This window comes from Perognathus longimembris, chromosome 10, assembly GCF_023159225.1.
Source record: "Perognathus longimembris pacificus isolate PPM17 chromosome 10, ASM2315922v1, whole genome shotgun sequence".
Lineage (NCBI taxonomy): Eukaryota > Metazoa > Chordata > Mammalia > Rodentia > Heteromyidae > Perognathus > Perognathus longimembris.
Genome location: NC_063170.1, coordinates 35,482,256 through 35,499,008, shown reverse-complemented (window position 1 = coordinate 35,499,008; position 16,753 = coordinate 35,482,256). Strand labels below are relative to the sequence as shown.

Sequence of the window (16,753 nt, the reverse complement as noted above, 5' to 3'; positions counted from 1 at the left end):
GTGTGCCAACATGGAGAAACTTGCTAGAAATGTTCCTAGGGTTCTGTTCCTGGAAGATAAAATTCTAGAAGGGAATGCTGTTAGCTCCTAAACTGTCTCTTCAGTTAGGAAGATGTTCCTGGCCCTCACAAGTGAAAGACGAGAGGAAAAAGACATTAATGATGACATTTGGAATTTGGAAGAAGAGGGCCCATTGGGATGGCCCCCACACCTCTCAGGAGGACATGGTCACCAACAAGTCTGAAGTCTCCGATCTCAAAGGATGGTCCTGTGAGACCAGACCAGGACCCAGACTCTTGGGAAGGGGAGATGGGCGTCTCTGAAGGGTATGCAATAAGACCAGTTCTGTGAGTGTTGGAAAAACTAATAGTCACCCAGCTTCACCCAAGTGAAGCAGGCTTGCTGCAGGGAAGGCCCTGGGAATAAGCAGCAGTGAGAAAGCAACTTCCTCTCCCTCTCCTCTCGATGTAGCCTCCCTCTTTAACCAGACCTTTAAGCAGACCCTAGCCAGGAGCAGCTGGCAAAGCAGAATCATGATCTTCTAAGTGAACCCCAGCCTTATAAAGCTTGCTGGTTGGATGTTGAAGCACATTAGTTTATTAACTGGCACCCTTGATGATAACTGGGCTAGGTTTATGAGTAATTTCAACATACTTAGCAAGCCAATGATATGTCAAGTTCTTATGTCCCAGGGTTTTATTTTATTTAGACTACTTAGTGGGTTTTTTTTTTGTTTTGTTTTTTGGTGAGGATAGAGTAGTATTGGGTGGGATCAAGAAATGGCTGTCTACTATAGAGTGGTTTGGGGACACTGCCAAATCTGTTCCTCCATCTAGAGAATGGTACTACTTACACACATCTTGCAGAGTTAAAACTTAAATAAGGTAGTGTGCTACCAAGCTCAATGTGTAGTACAGTGAGTAGAGTGCATAGTGCCTGTGCCATCATTGTCACCATGATTTTCAGGCCCTTGCATCGTTAAAACTCTCTGTTATGGTTAAAAATAGTTATACCAAGTGAATTCAAGATAGTTTAGTTACACTGGTTGAAATAGGAAGAGCTGTTTTATGTGATGTATTGGTTGACTCACAAGAAAATTCAAGTATTTAGCAATATGTTGAAAACATTTCTTGGCTTTTCCTTTTACCTGTTTAATGAATTAAAATATAAGCATTATCTTTTCTATATAAACTTTTGGCACTTATCCAACTATACTGAGAAATATTTGACCGTTTTGGTTGTTTTTTTTTATAAAACTCTATTTTTTTTGTCTTTTCTTTTTTGGTACTGGGGATCAAACCCAGGACATTGCACTTGCTAGGCAAGTGCTTTGCCACTAAGCTACATCCCAGCTTTATTTGACCATTTTGGTATTAACAGTTAGTGATCAGTAGTAACTGATGTTGATTTATTTAGGAGAGCTTCAGGGAAGGTGAATTTGTCTGTGCTAGTGAAATGTAAAAAGATTTGAAAAGTAGTATTTCGTTTAGATAATGTTTCCTTTTCCATAGCAGTACTCAAGGTTTAGACACCCCCACACACACCCCCATTGATGTCCAGGCTTTACTGTTTCTGATCTGGGTGTCTTTGGACAAGTGATTTGATTTCTTTATGTTGAACTTTCTTCATTTAGAAAATAGGAGTGAAACAAGAACCACATTACAGATGGAGTCTCCCACCGGGTTCTTGTGGGGGTCAGGGCTCATGAGCAGGTCCTTTAAGAAGAGGGCTATGGTCTGAAGGATTCTGGACTAAATTCAACAGATATATCTGAGTTAGCTTCCTCAGGCAAACCATGTTTCCTGGAAGGCAAAGGAGGATCCAGATTTGGCATGTTGCTTAGGGCATGAGTATGGTCAACGAGGTAAGTTTCAGAGCACTAATTTTTTTTTCTTTTTTTAAAAAAATTCTTTATTGTCAAAGTGATGTCAGAAGGGTTAAAGTTTCATATGTAAGGCAGTAAGTACATTTCTTACCCAGCTTGTTACCTCCTCCCTCATTTTTCTCCCACCTTTCCCCCGCCCCATCCCCCCCATGAATTGTACAGTTAGTTTACACCTTATAGTTTTGTAAGTATTGCTGTTGCATTGGTTCATCCTTTGTCTCTCCATTTTGATGTTCCCCTTCCCTTCCCTAGTTACAATGAACATATATACAATAACCAGGGTACCAAAATCAGTTACAGTGGCATCAGGAGTAGAACCATGGGGAAGAAAGACAAATGAAAACGTCATACTTGTACATAGTATGAGTTATTTCTGTGTCTTAGCGATTGTGTGTAATGCTGTCACAAATATGGGAGTGTATATATCTCTTAGAAATCCTGATTTCCTGGTGATATGGAAATTCTGGGATTAAATATTTTGAGGATCTTTCATATTGTTTTTCATAATGAATCTATCAGCTTACAATCTCATCAACACTTGTTATCTGTTGTTATTTTGACTAGCTATCCTAACAATTAGGTGATTTCTTATTGTCCTTTCTAGTCACATTTTCCTGAAACTTAGCAAAATTATTACACTTTCATATATCTATTGGCCACCTGTATGTCTTCCCTGTAGAAATAGCTGAGCCATTAGCCCACTTCTTAATCAGGATATATATATATATATATATATATTACATGTGTATGCAATATGTATGTATTACATATATACATATATATCTTTTACATATATATTATACATATGTATAGTTTTATTATTGAATTTTAGGAATTACTTATATTCTCTGGAAATAAAACCATTATTGGTTATATTTTATATGTGTCTTGCATTTTCTTGGATATGGCACTCAACAAAAACAGTTGAGTAGGACTACATCAAACAAAGCATCTGTATACTAAAGGAAGCAGACAAGGCAGATGTGGAGCAGGGGTGAGAGCCTTTGGAAACTCAAAGCAAATGATTCTGTAGATCCTAGCCCAAACTTCCACTGGCCCATACTATGCAAATGGTAAGCCAAAGTTGACTTTATTCCTACAGCCTGGTCTGATGGGCATGTTTCATTCCGGTCCTCACTTTGTTGCTACCCCCTCATTCCCTCTGCTCAGCCCACTGCTCTTGCATATACTCAGGGATGTACATGTAGCTTGGCCACCAGTTGTCTACATGAATTCACTCCTCACTTCTTTTATGTCCTGACACAGATGCCACCTTCTCAATGGTGCCCAGCCATTCTTCTGAGTTCCAAAGGGATGGACCTTCTTTCAGGACAAGTGTCTGGGTTTCAGGGAATGGCCTTGCACAGGAAAGTCTTCCAGGACAGGGATTTCCCAGCTCCCTGAGCATCTACAAAGCATGGAGTGCAATGAGGACTGGTCACTGGCATTGCTATCTTAGCAAATAGCAAAAATTAGTTCCTGTTTGTTCTCCCCCCTAAGCTTATACCCAATACAGTTCCTAGTGCATAGTAGACACTGGGAACGTTAAGCACATGTAGAAGAAAACAAACAAGGAGAGCTAGGTCAAGGCAAGGCTTCAGCATCCCCCCCCACCAGATCCTCAGCTACCTCACTTGTTGATGCTGTACACACATGAGGAAGAATGATTTACCTTTTGAACTTGATCCCAACAGTAAAACAGGAAGGATTCCTAATCCCAAAGCTTGACTGTGAGCTTGTACCTTCTGATTCTAAATGCTTTTTCCACATTGCAAGGTTTTCCTCACGGAGAAAACTTTAGCTTTCTTAGCAAACTGTTTTGGGAGAAAGATCACCCATATGCCTCATAAATGAGACTCATTCTTCCAGTAGATGTTGGGAAGTATGATATCGTCTATAAGCTGGCTCTTGCATTGCTTTTTATACATCCAGGGATAAAGCCTAAGGCTCCCAAAGCTAGATGATTTTGGCTGTGAACCTATATTGTCCACCCAGATACCCTTACATTTACATTTCTATAAAGAATAGGAGGAGAAGAGAGTCATTGGGGCTTAGTGAGTGTATTACAGCTCTGCAGCACAGCTTCTCAGGATTGGCATTGCTTAGATCTTTCTCTTAGCTTCCCACAAGAGCATTTATGGTCCTTCCTGGGATCTGCATATTCTCCTTGAGTTTGGCTCATTGTTTGCTCTTCCATAACATTAAAGTAGATTTTTGTTCTATTCTCTTTGCTCCTTGGAGATTCATACTGAGAAAAGAAAACAGCTGAGAATAGTGACTAATGGGCCTCTTTGGGGGTACTTGTATGAGCTGTGTGCTAACTGTCAGGCATAAATTTGCTGCCTGCTGCCTGATGTGCCTTGTTGGAAAGTGAAGAGGCCCATGTGGAAATTGGTGCTGGAATGTGAACCGAAAGTGAGATGTCAAGGGAGGATTAGCTAAATGGCCACAAAGCCTCCTGAGCCATGGAGGGGATGTCCCAGGTGTCCTCTGATTTGGGGAGGGTTCACTTGGCTGGAGTTAGGCATTTAGAGCTTTGGGGATGAGAAGCCTGGATTTCTGGCACACTTAACTCCTCCTTCTATGAGTCTGACCCTTAGAACCATGGCAGCTTTAAGGCTTTTAAAATTTAGATTACCTCGATTTTGCTTTCACATGATTTGTTTTGTACCTCAGTGGGACAGACACAGAAAGTGATGGATTTAGAATTTCAAAGGTGACTGTTCTGGATCAGAACTCCAAACAGAAGGATGTCTGTGTAAGCCAAAGTGATACTTAATGAAATGTGCGTCTCTCCACAGATTCCGTGCGATAGCCTTCCTAAAGCACTAGGCTTCTCCTTTCCTCTCAATGTAGGAAAGGCCTCTTACGATCTCTTCTCATTAAACAAAATACCAGGTTCCCTCAAACAAAGGAAGAAATCTGAGTTGTCTTCAGCCAGGGTTTGACAGTTTTCTGACTCGATGAAGAAGGGTTAGGATACAGACACTGGGGTTCAGGTCTTTGCTTCTGCCTTCTGTATGCAGGATGCTTAAAGCAAACAAGATGTTTCCTGTTATGGCTTTACAAGTGGAGGCCAAGAACTGACACAGGGGGCACTGCAGGCCTTGAATGCATTCCCAGCGGATCAGCTGGTTAGCATACACTGATATCTTACAGATCAGAATGCTGACCTCTGAGCCATGTGTTTTGAATATATATGATAAAAAATATGTAGGTCTTCATCTCAGCAAAGCATCCTCTGACTACCACTTCTCTTCCTGTGACAGATTTTCATTGTATATGCTATGTTCCTTAATGACGCCATCACTTATGGTTAACATCAGATATTAATCTGAGGTCTACCTCAGTATTAACTGCATTCATGATAAACTCCATAACCTTTGTCCTTTAATCACCAATGTATACCAAGAATTTACAGGCAATACCTTCTTAATGTGAGGTAAGGGTGTGTGTGTGTGTGTGTGTGTGTGTGTGTGTGTGTGTGTAGATGGTGAGTAGGGGGTGTGGATGAGAAATGATGGAGAATGAGGAAAGAGATAGTTCCTCAAGCTTCTATGTCACTGAGGACTAAACAGCAAAACATAAACTTATGGTGTTGAAATGATGCAGGAACCCTTTACATGTGAGACCTGACATCCTTTCTGCTGGTTTACTTGTGATCCTTGGGAGTCCAGGTGACCAGAACAAAGAATGAGCATCCTAATAAACTAAATTCTATACATGTAGCAGCAGGGTTTAGGCACAAAGTAAATAACTCTGAATGTTGGGAAGGATTTAGGAAGTCCCCTTAGATATAAAGAGCCAAGAGGTACTGAGGGGTTCATAGTACTCTCTGTACTTCGTCCTTAAGTGAAGAGCTCCCTGATTGCTCTCTTGGTCTCAGGCCTGTGGGTCTGGCCTCCTGGTCTCAGGTGAGGCACTTGCTGTCTGAGCTTCTCTTCTAAGTGAGTCCAGTACTAGTCAAGCCTGCATGCTACTGCCATTGGTAAGATGCCTAATTGTGCTTAGAAGAAACAGGAAAGGAAAATAATTTATCATTGCTAACTTAGAAAAGTGTACCTAGAAAGAGTAACTGCAAATTAGGCTTGTATTTGAAACCCAGGAAAAGCCCATTTTGATGTCCAATATAGCTTTGACACATGTGATCTCAAATAATGGACTCAGTCAAGGATTCTGGCTTATGAAATATCCTTGTTAAAATTACTCCTTCCCAGATTTGTTGCAAGAATAATTCTTGAGACCAGAAAGCAAAATGTGACAAGAAAACTTAAAGCAAGGGAAAGCGTGAATGAGTCCGCTTTACAAAAACAACTTGATGGAACTTAAAGCCTGAGAAAGTGATAGTCTTTGAGAGGAGCTCTCAGGACCTAGATGGAAGGGTCCTCCTTTGTCCTTGCAGTGGTTGATTTTAAATTTGAAAACATGCAGTCATAGCTGATTAGCCTTTGTTCTCACATGGCCTTTAGGACCTGCCTACATGTACATAAAGCACTGTGGGCTTTGGTATCTGCAAGCCACAGAGGGGGTGGTTTATTTTAGAGATAATATAGAACTTGTTGTTATACTCAGTCTTACCTGGGACTTAAGGGGACAGTGTGAGCTGATGTGTCCACCCTTCATGTCCCAGGGCCTCTCAGAGGTATCTGCCTGGAGACTTGGCCTTCAGCGCCCCAAGACTTTGATCAACTTGTGGCAGAAAGTTTGTGTGAAACCCCTCCTGGTTTTCTTCTTTTAAACACAAATGGGGTCTGGAACTGATCCCAGATAAGACATCTGCCTCTTAATTTCACTTCAGAGGGGCAAGATGACAAGAAAGGCGATGAAGACAACTAAATGCATTTATGATTTATGCCCCTGTGATAAATCAATGGTGATTTCTCCCCAAAATATGGTCACTGCTAGATAACTCATAGCAGCTGACACATCTGTGAGATGTGTAGGGATAGACTGAGCCCCTTCCTTACCATGTGCACACCAGCCCTGAACTGCTACCCTGAGGATGGGATCTGGATGTGAGAGTGAGGGGCTGTCTATGCAGCTAAGAAGATGGTGCCTCATGTATCCTTTCCTCCTGGGGTCTGTACTGCTTTTCTACAGCTGATGGTGCAGTCATGGTCAGCCTTTCCTTGGTTTGTTTCCAGCATTCCTTTTGGTGCTGGCTTTCATGTGTGTGTGGAGTTAGATTTTTCCATTCCTTAAAAGTGCATGGAGCTAGCCAGTTCTCCCAGCATCCCTGCAAGCAAATGAGAGAGTAGAACACTAAATGGACACTTTCATTAACTCCAGCTGAGGTATGCAGATTCTAAGACAGTGAAGAGGTTCCAGGCCAAGGACCAGCTTCAGGCATACAAGATGGCTCATTGAAGCATTACATTGGGAAGGCTTTTGGGGACTAACATGACTGGGAAATGGACCAGGGGTAGGGCAGTGTCTCCCAAGTCCAGGAAGGTCTGTGGTGGTCCTGGTGTCAAGAGTTAGCCATTATCTTTCCTGTGGTTTCCAGCTTTGCCTTTTTGAACTCAGAAATCCATGTGTAATTGTTCCAACATAGCCTGACACTTGAAATTATCAAAAATCTTTAGAACTATCTTTTGACTCTTAGGCTACTGCCAACTATCCAGACACCTTTCTTCCTCACCATTTTTAAAAGCATTGTCTGAATTTAATCTATTCAGGAGCAACTTGGGGTTTGTCAATTTCATTTTTCTAAGTTGGCTGCATGTGAAGCTGCTTTGTTGTGCCTTTAATTTTCATATGGTTAAAAATTTCCTTTGTTCCTCTTGTCTTTGAAAAATGCCAAGGTCATTTCTTGGTCCAGGACTGGGAAATGAGTCTTCCTGGAGTAAGAAAAGGAAGAGTTGGAGGGTCCAAAGACTATCCCTTTCTCTAGGAGAACAGCAAGATGGAAGGAGCTCTTAGACTGTGTGAAAGGTTGAGAAGGAAGGAGAAACCTGGGGCAACCGGTGGCTGGAGGTGAAAGTGAAGGCTCTGGGCTTAGACACCTGAACATTCAGCTGTATCCTCTGATACTGGGACCAGATGGCCCTGCTCCATTCAGGCAATGTCAGGAAGGGAAAACAGCCAGCTAATAAAGGTTGTTCACTTGGTGCTTGCCTCTGCTGGTCCCTTGTGTTACCATTGTTCCAGCCAGAAATAACGTACTTGCAGCTGTGATTCTGTAGGACAATGGGGACATCTGATAATATATCAGGCTGATCTAAGCTGCCTTTTCTGCAGCAATGCCCCAAGGGGAAGATATATATTCTACCTTTATGTGAGCCAGTGGTGCTAATCAGAAACCATTGCTGTGGAAACAACTTGTCCTGTTTGGTCTCCTTCAAATACAAAATCATAAATTAAAAGGGAGCTTGATAGGTTCGGTCTAATGCCAAAATGAAATCCTCACATACTTTGCTGGATATTACATAATTAGTTGACTTCTCAAAGGAGTTCTAATTATGCCTACGGAATAAGCTGAAGGTAATGAAATGCATTCATTTCTCTGGTGCTCCGTCTGTCACTTAGCATTGAGCTCTCAGTCCTCCAGGGCTTGCCTTCTAGCTCAGAGAGCAAAGCTTTATTTACAGCCACAGAACTTGGAAATGAAATACAAAGTTATTTTATGATGTACTTCTTTTTTATTCCCTCTAAGAAATTCAGTTTCCCATAGCTTCAGATCTGAGTAAATGGCCAAGTATAAGGTAGCTTTACCATTCCCAAATCATACAAATGCAGTAGTAAGACTCATAATAACACAAAATAATCTTCCAGAGATAGGCACAGAATAATGGCAGAAGCCAAAGACAATGAGTACTTTGTCCTTAGATTTTATAAACTGTGACATTGGCACTTACAGAGAGCTGGGTAGCAGGGTGGGCATACGGATAGAAGAGTATATGGGTGAGTGAATGGATACTTGGAATGGGAGGGAGGATGGTGTTTGAATGGACAGATGACTGTTCAGTTAGGAAAAAGTATAGATGGAAGAGCTCTATCTCAAAATCTCCTTTTGGATACATTTTTCTGTATTCTATAACTACATAAGTTAACAGGAGAAAGGAGGGTGTTTCATTTTCTTTTCATAACACATTACTTGTAAAAAGGGAACCTCAATATTCTTTTAACTTCTCAATAGATAGCTTTGAAAAGTAACACAAGTGATATAGGGAAAGTTGGCTTAGAGGAAATGCCTTAGAGAAAAACGAAGTAAGATTGAACCTTATATTCTAGTAGCATAGAATATAGTTTTACCCATGTGTCAGTGGCTCATGCCTGTAAATCCTATCTACTCAGAAGGCAGAGACCTTGAGGATCACAGTTTGAAGTCAGCCAAGCAGAAGTCTTCAAAGCTCCATTTCCAATTAACCAGCAAAATGCCAGAAAAGAGACATTCTAAAAGCACCAGCCATGATCAAGAAAGCTAAGTCAGGGCATAAGCCCCTGAGTTGAAGCCCAGGTACTAGCAAAATATACCCTTGATTGATAAATGAAATTGTACTCTAATTTTCCCTTAAATAGATGGTTCCATATTATATGAGTGAATGACCTGACTCCAAAAGGAGATGTTCATATTGAAATTTAGAGAAAATTGCTTCAATCTCCATTTCTGTATCCATCAAAGCAGATTCTACAAAATCAAGAGCGCTCTTCCTGCATTGCTCACATTGCTCATTTGCTGAAATAGCAATAAAGATAGGCATCAGGGTGCCAGCTCATTCTCCTCCTCTGGTATAAGGATTCACAAATATCTTACAATGACTACAGGTACTAACTGCATTTTTTGCTATGAAGTCACTTTATGTCCAAATTTTCCCCTTGAAATATATACACAAAACCCTAGAAAGATATTAAGCCAACTTTTCCTAATGCAAAAGGACAGAGTTGCTTATTGTCACATGATTAAAATGCCTTGAGGTTTGCCTGTTGGTATAAAGAAGATCTGGAGTTCCAACTCGGTTGGAACAACATGGTGCCATCAAACACCTTTTAGCTCACCATTTACTGGGGCAGAAGAATCTTTACAAGAACCTGCCCATGTGGTTGGTAGCTGAAGTCCAGTGGGACATCTTTTGTGCTAGTCTTAGGCTTGAATTCAGGACCTGGGCACTGTCCCTGAGCTTTGTTACTCAAAGCTAGCACTCTACCATACTATATCATACTATATGGGCCACAGCTCCACTTCTAGCCTTTTTTTTTTTTTTTTTTTTTTTTTTGGTACTTAATTGGAGATAAGAGTCTCAGGGACTTTATTGCTCAGGCTAGCTTCTGACCTTGATCCTCACATCTCAACCTCTTGGGTAGTTCTGAGTAGTTAGGATGATGAGCTTGAGCCACTGGCTCCTGGATTGTGGGTAGTTCTCTGGCTTTTGTGGTGGAATTTCCTCCCATCAAAAGATTTATACATGAAGCCAGGCATTGGTGGCCTTTAATCCTAGCTACTCAGGAAGCTGAGATCTGAAGATCATGGTTCAAAGCCAGCCTTGTGAGGAAAGTGCATAAGTCTCTTATCTCCAAATAACTACTAGAAAATTGGAAGTGGTGCTGTGGCTCAAAGTGGTAGAATGCTAGCCTTGAGCAAAAGAACTCAGGGACAGTGTCCAAACTCCTAGTTCAAGCACCATGACTGACAAAAAGAAAAAGGTTTATACATTCATTCTGTTGCCTAAAAAGTTCATTCATTCATGTTTTTAGCTTAAATACCCTACTCTATCTTAAATCTCCTCTCATGTAAGTTTCTCACTTGCACTCTTCCTAGCAGTGTGATTATTGTGTGGGCACTGCCTCAAAAAAATCCCTTGTAAATGCAATGGATACTGACAAATAAAAAAGATCCTTGAACTATTTTTTCCAACACAAAGTTGAGAATTTGAATGTCCTTTTTAAAAGACTGAAAGATATGAGTTGGTTTTTAAGACTGGATTATGACATCTGCAGGTCAGTTTGGTTGTGCTAGTTGGATAATAAACCAGCACACAAAGCAGAAGCCTGAGGGTGCAGTGAGGTGGTCAGATGCCCGCCCAGTAGGTGCATCTGCTTGCTTGGTGAGATGTATATGTTTCCTTTTATGTCTGCGCCTTCCCAAATGCCTCCCTCCCATCACTCCAGGGTACTGAATCCTGAAAATTGATGTATTGGCTGTCAACACATAGAACACTTTCTGCTGACTTAAAGGAGAGATACAGTGTGGTTTGTTGAAAAGTGATAAATATTTAGACCATATATTAAAATAGCCAAAGTAGACATTTTGGAATTGAATTTTGAATCAATTCAGATGCAAAATAGTATATTTGACATGAAAAGAGAATTTTTTTATTCAGAAATGTTGACGACTACATTTTAATATGTTTGCTGTGTTTTAAGAAAAACTATCTTAAGAGCAAATATCACTATTAGACCTCAGGAAACAAGATTCAGAAAAACAAATCCTGTTAACATGGGAGATAAGGCCTTAAATATTAGTAATAAATTAGGTATAATTTTAAAATGGATCAATTAAACATGTAGTGCTTTGAGTTTCTCTGATTTTTCCATGTAGTCATTAGTACTAACAGGTCCCTACCTAGGCTTCATTCTGAATTTGCCCAATAACATTTCATCAAATGCAAACCAGCTGGCAGAATCCAGAGAGCCAGATTCAGCCACTAAAACTGCAGCTAAGACAATGGATACAATGCACTGGGGGCCAAGAATACCACAGTTAGTGTGTGGGTATGCCCCATCCACCACTGTGTAAGAAGCACCATCGGCCTTTAGCCATGTTAATTCTGTTGACTGAATTTCAGTCAGGGTTGACACAGGCTTATTGCTCAGGTGTAGAATATACTCTGAGCTCACTCTTGGCATTTGCTTTGCAGCAACGGGAGTTCTTATTGTTTTAAATTAGTAAGCAAATTCATTCTGCAACTTCTGGTATTAGAAATGTAAATATCTTCACCAGCCTACAGGGATGGTTGTAGTGGTGATGCTTGATGCAAGCAATAGAAGACAACTGTTCCAGAGATTTGGTGTCTTTGGGCTCAGATGAAATAGAAATAAGACTGAGCCACATGTGTGGGCCTATAGGCTAGACTTCAGTGTGGGCGTTGGCTACCAAAAGCAAGAAGAAGGGAGTCTCCACAGACCAGAGTAGACCGAGTTGCTCTTTGACCAAAGGGAGAACAAGCTTTTGATTTTCTGGTATAACTAATGAGTAGTCCTCTTCTTGCCTGGAGGATGTCAGCTGCTTAATAACAGAGGTAGGTTAGGCATTGGAGGACTGTATGTGTTTAAGCTGATGGCTGCTGGAAATGCAGAGGGCAGAAGACCTGCTGTAGCAGGCAATGGACTTGTCTAAAGGCAAGACTGAATAGAATTTGTTTAAGGTTGCAAAAGGAAAATCAGAGATGCCAAGTCCTTTCATTCTCTTTTAGTCATTTTTAAGATAGCTACAGGACAGAGAGAAGATGCAGGGTTTATGTACATTTTCTTAGTAACAAGGAACCACAGACAGAGAAACCCTCAATTCTGTGCTTCCTACAAACATTGCCTCCAGACTGTAGTCCCCAGATCTCCTATAAGGCTTTCAGAGGTATGGCATTGAGTCTCCCTCAGGCTTCACCTTAAACCTAGGATTTTTTTGCACCAAAGCACAGGTGGGTCCCTCTCCCCAGGAGGTACTTTGCATAACCCCCTGCAACTCCTACAAAGCTCCTTTTCTTCTAGCGAAAACAAGACATCTTGAGGGTTTCAATGGGCATGTCTTCACTACTTCTAGTGCTCCAGCCACAGTCATAATTCCTTTATCATATGTTCATGTAGACAGTATTTCTTTCCTTCTGAGCATTCATACCTGCTACTTTCATTTTCATTAATCTTGTTGATTGGCTCCTTCCTTTAACTGCAATTGCACAGGTTGGAGTAGGGGCTAGAGTCAAGACTAGAGTCACAGGAATACCACTGTGTTACTGTGACATCTCACAGTGCTCCACACTCAGCGGGGCCCTACACTGGGCCTCTTTCTTTCTTTCTTTCTTTCTTTCTTTCTTTCTTTCTTTCTTTCTTTCTTTCTTTCTTTCTTTCTTTCTTTCTTTCTTTCTCTTTCTTTCCTTCTTTCCTTCTCTTTCTTTCCTTCTTTCCTTCTTCCCTTCCTCCTTCCTTTCCTCCCTCCCTCCCTCCCTCCCCCCCTTTCTTTCTTTCCCTCTTTTGTTTTTTGTTGCCACTAGGGTTCTAACTCAGGGCCTTGGGCTTACTAGGCAGATGCCTGAACCATACTCCCAGTTCTTTTTGCTTTACTTGTCAAATAGGCTCTCTGTTTGATTCCTGGGCCTACCTAGACCCTGATCCTCCTATTTATACTTCAAGTATAGCTTGGATCACCACACCCAACATATTTATTGGTTTAACTGGGGTTTTGCTGTTTTCTGAGTTGACTTCACCACTTCCCTGATTTTAAGTGTGAGCTACTATACCCAAACAAAGCTAAAATCCGAAGTGCCTTTCATGATTTCATTTTTTACTGGGCTTTTCAAATCATGCAGCTGGTTCCAGAATGTGGCCATGTCTGTTCCTGCTAAGTCTCCAACATATGGTATGTGCTCAAGAACTATTGTGGAAATGAATGTTTCAGTGACCAAGGAACTTTTTCTATTAGTGCATGAAGCAGGAAGGCTAATACCTAATATCAAGTCTGGGTGTTCTATATTTTCCTGGTGACTCAGTACTTAACCTCACTTATTTCATAGAGCGTGACAAATCAACCAAACTTAGAGACCTACATATTATGATCTAAGGGAAATAGATTATTGTTAACTCTAGGAAGTATAAAAATGGACTGATCTGTTCTTACTTAGCACTAAGAGACCAATGGTTAGAAAGCAAAAAAAAAAAATGTTGATTTTCTTGCAAAGTATATTGTAAGAGCTGGAGCAAGCATGGGATTGGAGAAAATATACTTCAAATGATACAGGAAGTTAGGACAGTAACTGGGGCTCTTCTGAAATAAATATAAACTCTTTCTCTCTCTCTTAGTTGTTCAGGGCCAAGGAAACACTGAGACAGCAAAATGTCTTGTTGGATCTGCCCATTTCATAGCTGGGGAAACGTTACTCTCCCCACCAGTCAACACGGGCATGCGACTGCCATGGAGTGCTTAGGGAATTGCAAGCCTTCTGGTTTTATGCAGCTTGCACATAGGTTTTCCATCACTTGTTTATGTTGGACACATTTTTCGATTTTCCCCTACCCATCCCAAAGGTGACTGCTGTGGACTGTGAAGATGGCAGGCTTCTCCAGGCTGTGCTGGCATACGCTGTTAATAAATTAGGTGCACAGAAGTGTGATGGTGAGGCATTTCTTCCTGGAGGTCATAGGCCTTGCAGAACATTTATGTCTCATTACAGCCTGTACAGCAGTTTATGCCCTAATAAATCAGGAAAGCTTTGCAGAGATGGGATGGATGGGCATGAATCTTTCTGTTGGCATTTTCCTTTTACAGACGCAAATAATGGAGCAAAACCGCCCCATCTGGCTGCTCTATGAGAGAACTCACAGCGGGAAGCTGCTTTCTCAAGCATCACAAAGGTCACTGTAGGTAATAGGAGTGAGGGGTGGATACTAGAGCTGTGAGTGACAAGGTGGAATGAAGCTGGTTAGGAGCCTTTATCACTGTAATTATAGGCATTAGCTAGACTGTCAGGGGCCTGTTCTCCCTTCCTGAGATGGGCCATGATCTTCTGTGATTTTTCACATTTAATTTTCAGACCTGTTTGCTGCCTGGCAAGCCGAGCATTAGACACACACCTCAGCCTGGTATGTAGATCTCTTACTTGGATATACGCTTTGTTCCATTGCCTGATGAGGTGTGCTTTGGGCTCAATTGGAATGGTGGCCTGGTATAGTGAGGACAGTTCTGCCCCAGCCACCCCAGGTCACTCTCTCTCCCTGACTTCTCTCTCTAGTGCAAAGAGAAGTGTGATGAAAGCCAAGTGAATATGGAAATTACTAATGATGTGATGATGGACAGAAATAGATTGTTTTTGGCTGGGAAATCAACTTGTCTCTAGTGGAGGCTTACTAGTTGTAAAAGAAAAATAAAGGTTAAAGGAGGAGGAGCACAAATCATATTAAAATAGCACCTAGAAATAAGCAAAGGAATTTCATTTTGTGTGCCTTATACATTTTCATAACAGTGTCCAAGCTCATTTTGGAAATCAGTAAATACTAGCCATTTCCTTTGTATATAGTAGCTGGGATATCCAATGGATATGCTATCCATTGGATAACATTTTACAAGTGCAAAGAAGCTCTCTTCTATGTTTCTCTTTTTTCAGGGTGACTCATCCGTGCTCCTGCCCTTGGCAAGGTTAGGGTGAGGAGGGGGCTTCAGAGGCAGGGGGGCTGCTCTTTGTTTGCATACACGGGCTTTGGTGAACCTTTGGAGTGTGGAATGCATTCAGCCAGACCTGTTTCTATTCCGTGCAGGCTTGGTTGGTTCCTCCTCTGTAATCACTTTGCTGTTGGAAAGTCAGCAGAGAGAGCAAGTGAGGGAAGGCATGATTTATCAGAAGTGACAAGGAGAACAGAGCTCCTCCATCAGCCCTCAGCTACCCTCCTATTTACATAACACCTTTCCTTCCAGTGTTTTCCTCCGGCAGCTGACCAGGTGAGGATTATGGACTCTGAGAGGAAATGTAGCTGCTTTGGCAGGCATGGGGGATCTATAGGTATCTCCCAGCAGATTTAGGCAATAGCTGCGGAGGTGGGAGCAAAGTCAACCCCTGACTAAAGCAGTTCTCTAAACAGAGACCAGAAGCAACTGCTGTTTGCAAATTGAGAGTTGCCAATACACAGCACCCAAGACTAGGGGAGAAAGTAAAACCCTAAAAGAGCTAGAAATTGACAAAAAATGGGTCTGCCCCACCTACCTCTGCTGTAATGGGAAAAGTCAGTGAGACATGATGGGGTCACTGAAGGGTAGTAATATGTTCACTGAGATGAGTGTGTCCTGCCAAGGGGAAAATACATGAGACTACCTTTCAAAGGGATTTCATAAGTAAACTTGCTCCGTTTTCCCATTGTCCTGCATACTGGAATTCTAGAACCAAATGAGGCACCTGCCCTGCTTAGGACTTTTGCTGTAGGGCAGAGCAAGTGAGTATCAGGAGACCTCATTTGGTACAGGATGTTGAACACATGACTGCTTTTTTAAGGTTTCCATTTGAAACTGGCTGAGCCACAGCAGGTAATTAGCACCTTTGCTCTTGGGACCAGTTGTGCTTTTATTGGTTGGAGTTACTTCATCAAAGGGGGATGGAGTCTGTGGAGAAGCAAGGGTTGCCTTGTGTCCCCAGAGACAAGAAGCCAGCTGAGAAAACAGCCCAAGGCTCCCAGTCCTCCCCACTCCCCACCCAGTGTGTATTCTAACCATACCACTACTGTGCAAGTTCTAACACTACTTAGGCCTTTTTCTTCTTCTGAGATTGGAGTAGACTATACTTAACCTTGTACTTACATCCACATTTCTCCTCTCTAAAATGTATCAATAGAGTTTCTGACGTCAATCTTTTTTTTCCCCTTTATTGTCAAAGTGATGTACAGAAGGGTTACAGTTTCATATGTAAGGCAGTACATTTCTTATCCAACTTGTTACCTCCTCCCTCCCCCCATCCATCTACCCTCTCCCCAATTCCCTCCCCCCCCCCAGTGAGTTGTACAGTTGGTTTACACCATACAGTTTTGTAAGTATTGCTGTTGCATTTGCTTTGGCTTGTCTGGTTTCAATCTTATGGATCATTTACAGAATAAAAGCTAGACAAAATGAATTTGTTGGGAATCATCTGGGATATCTCAGGCCTGAAAATGCTGGCTGTTTAACTCAGTATCACACTT

The 16,753-nt window shown here is 41.6% G+C and overlaps 1 protein-coding gene across 1 annotated transcript in view; it reads left to right on the top strand.

Moving 5' to 3' along the window:
- The window catches only part of Cacna2d3 (calcium voltage-gated channel auxiliary subunit alpha2delta 3), a 929,381-nt gene that overhangs the window by 509,655 nt on the left and 402,973 nt on the right, over positions 1-16,753 (top strand). The window lies entirely within an intron of this gene.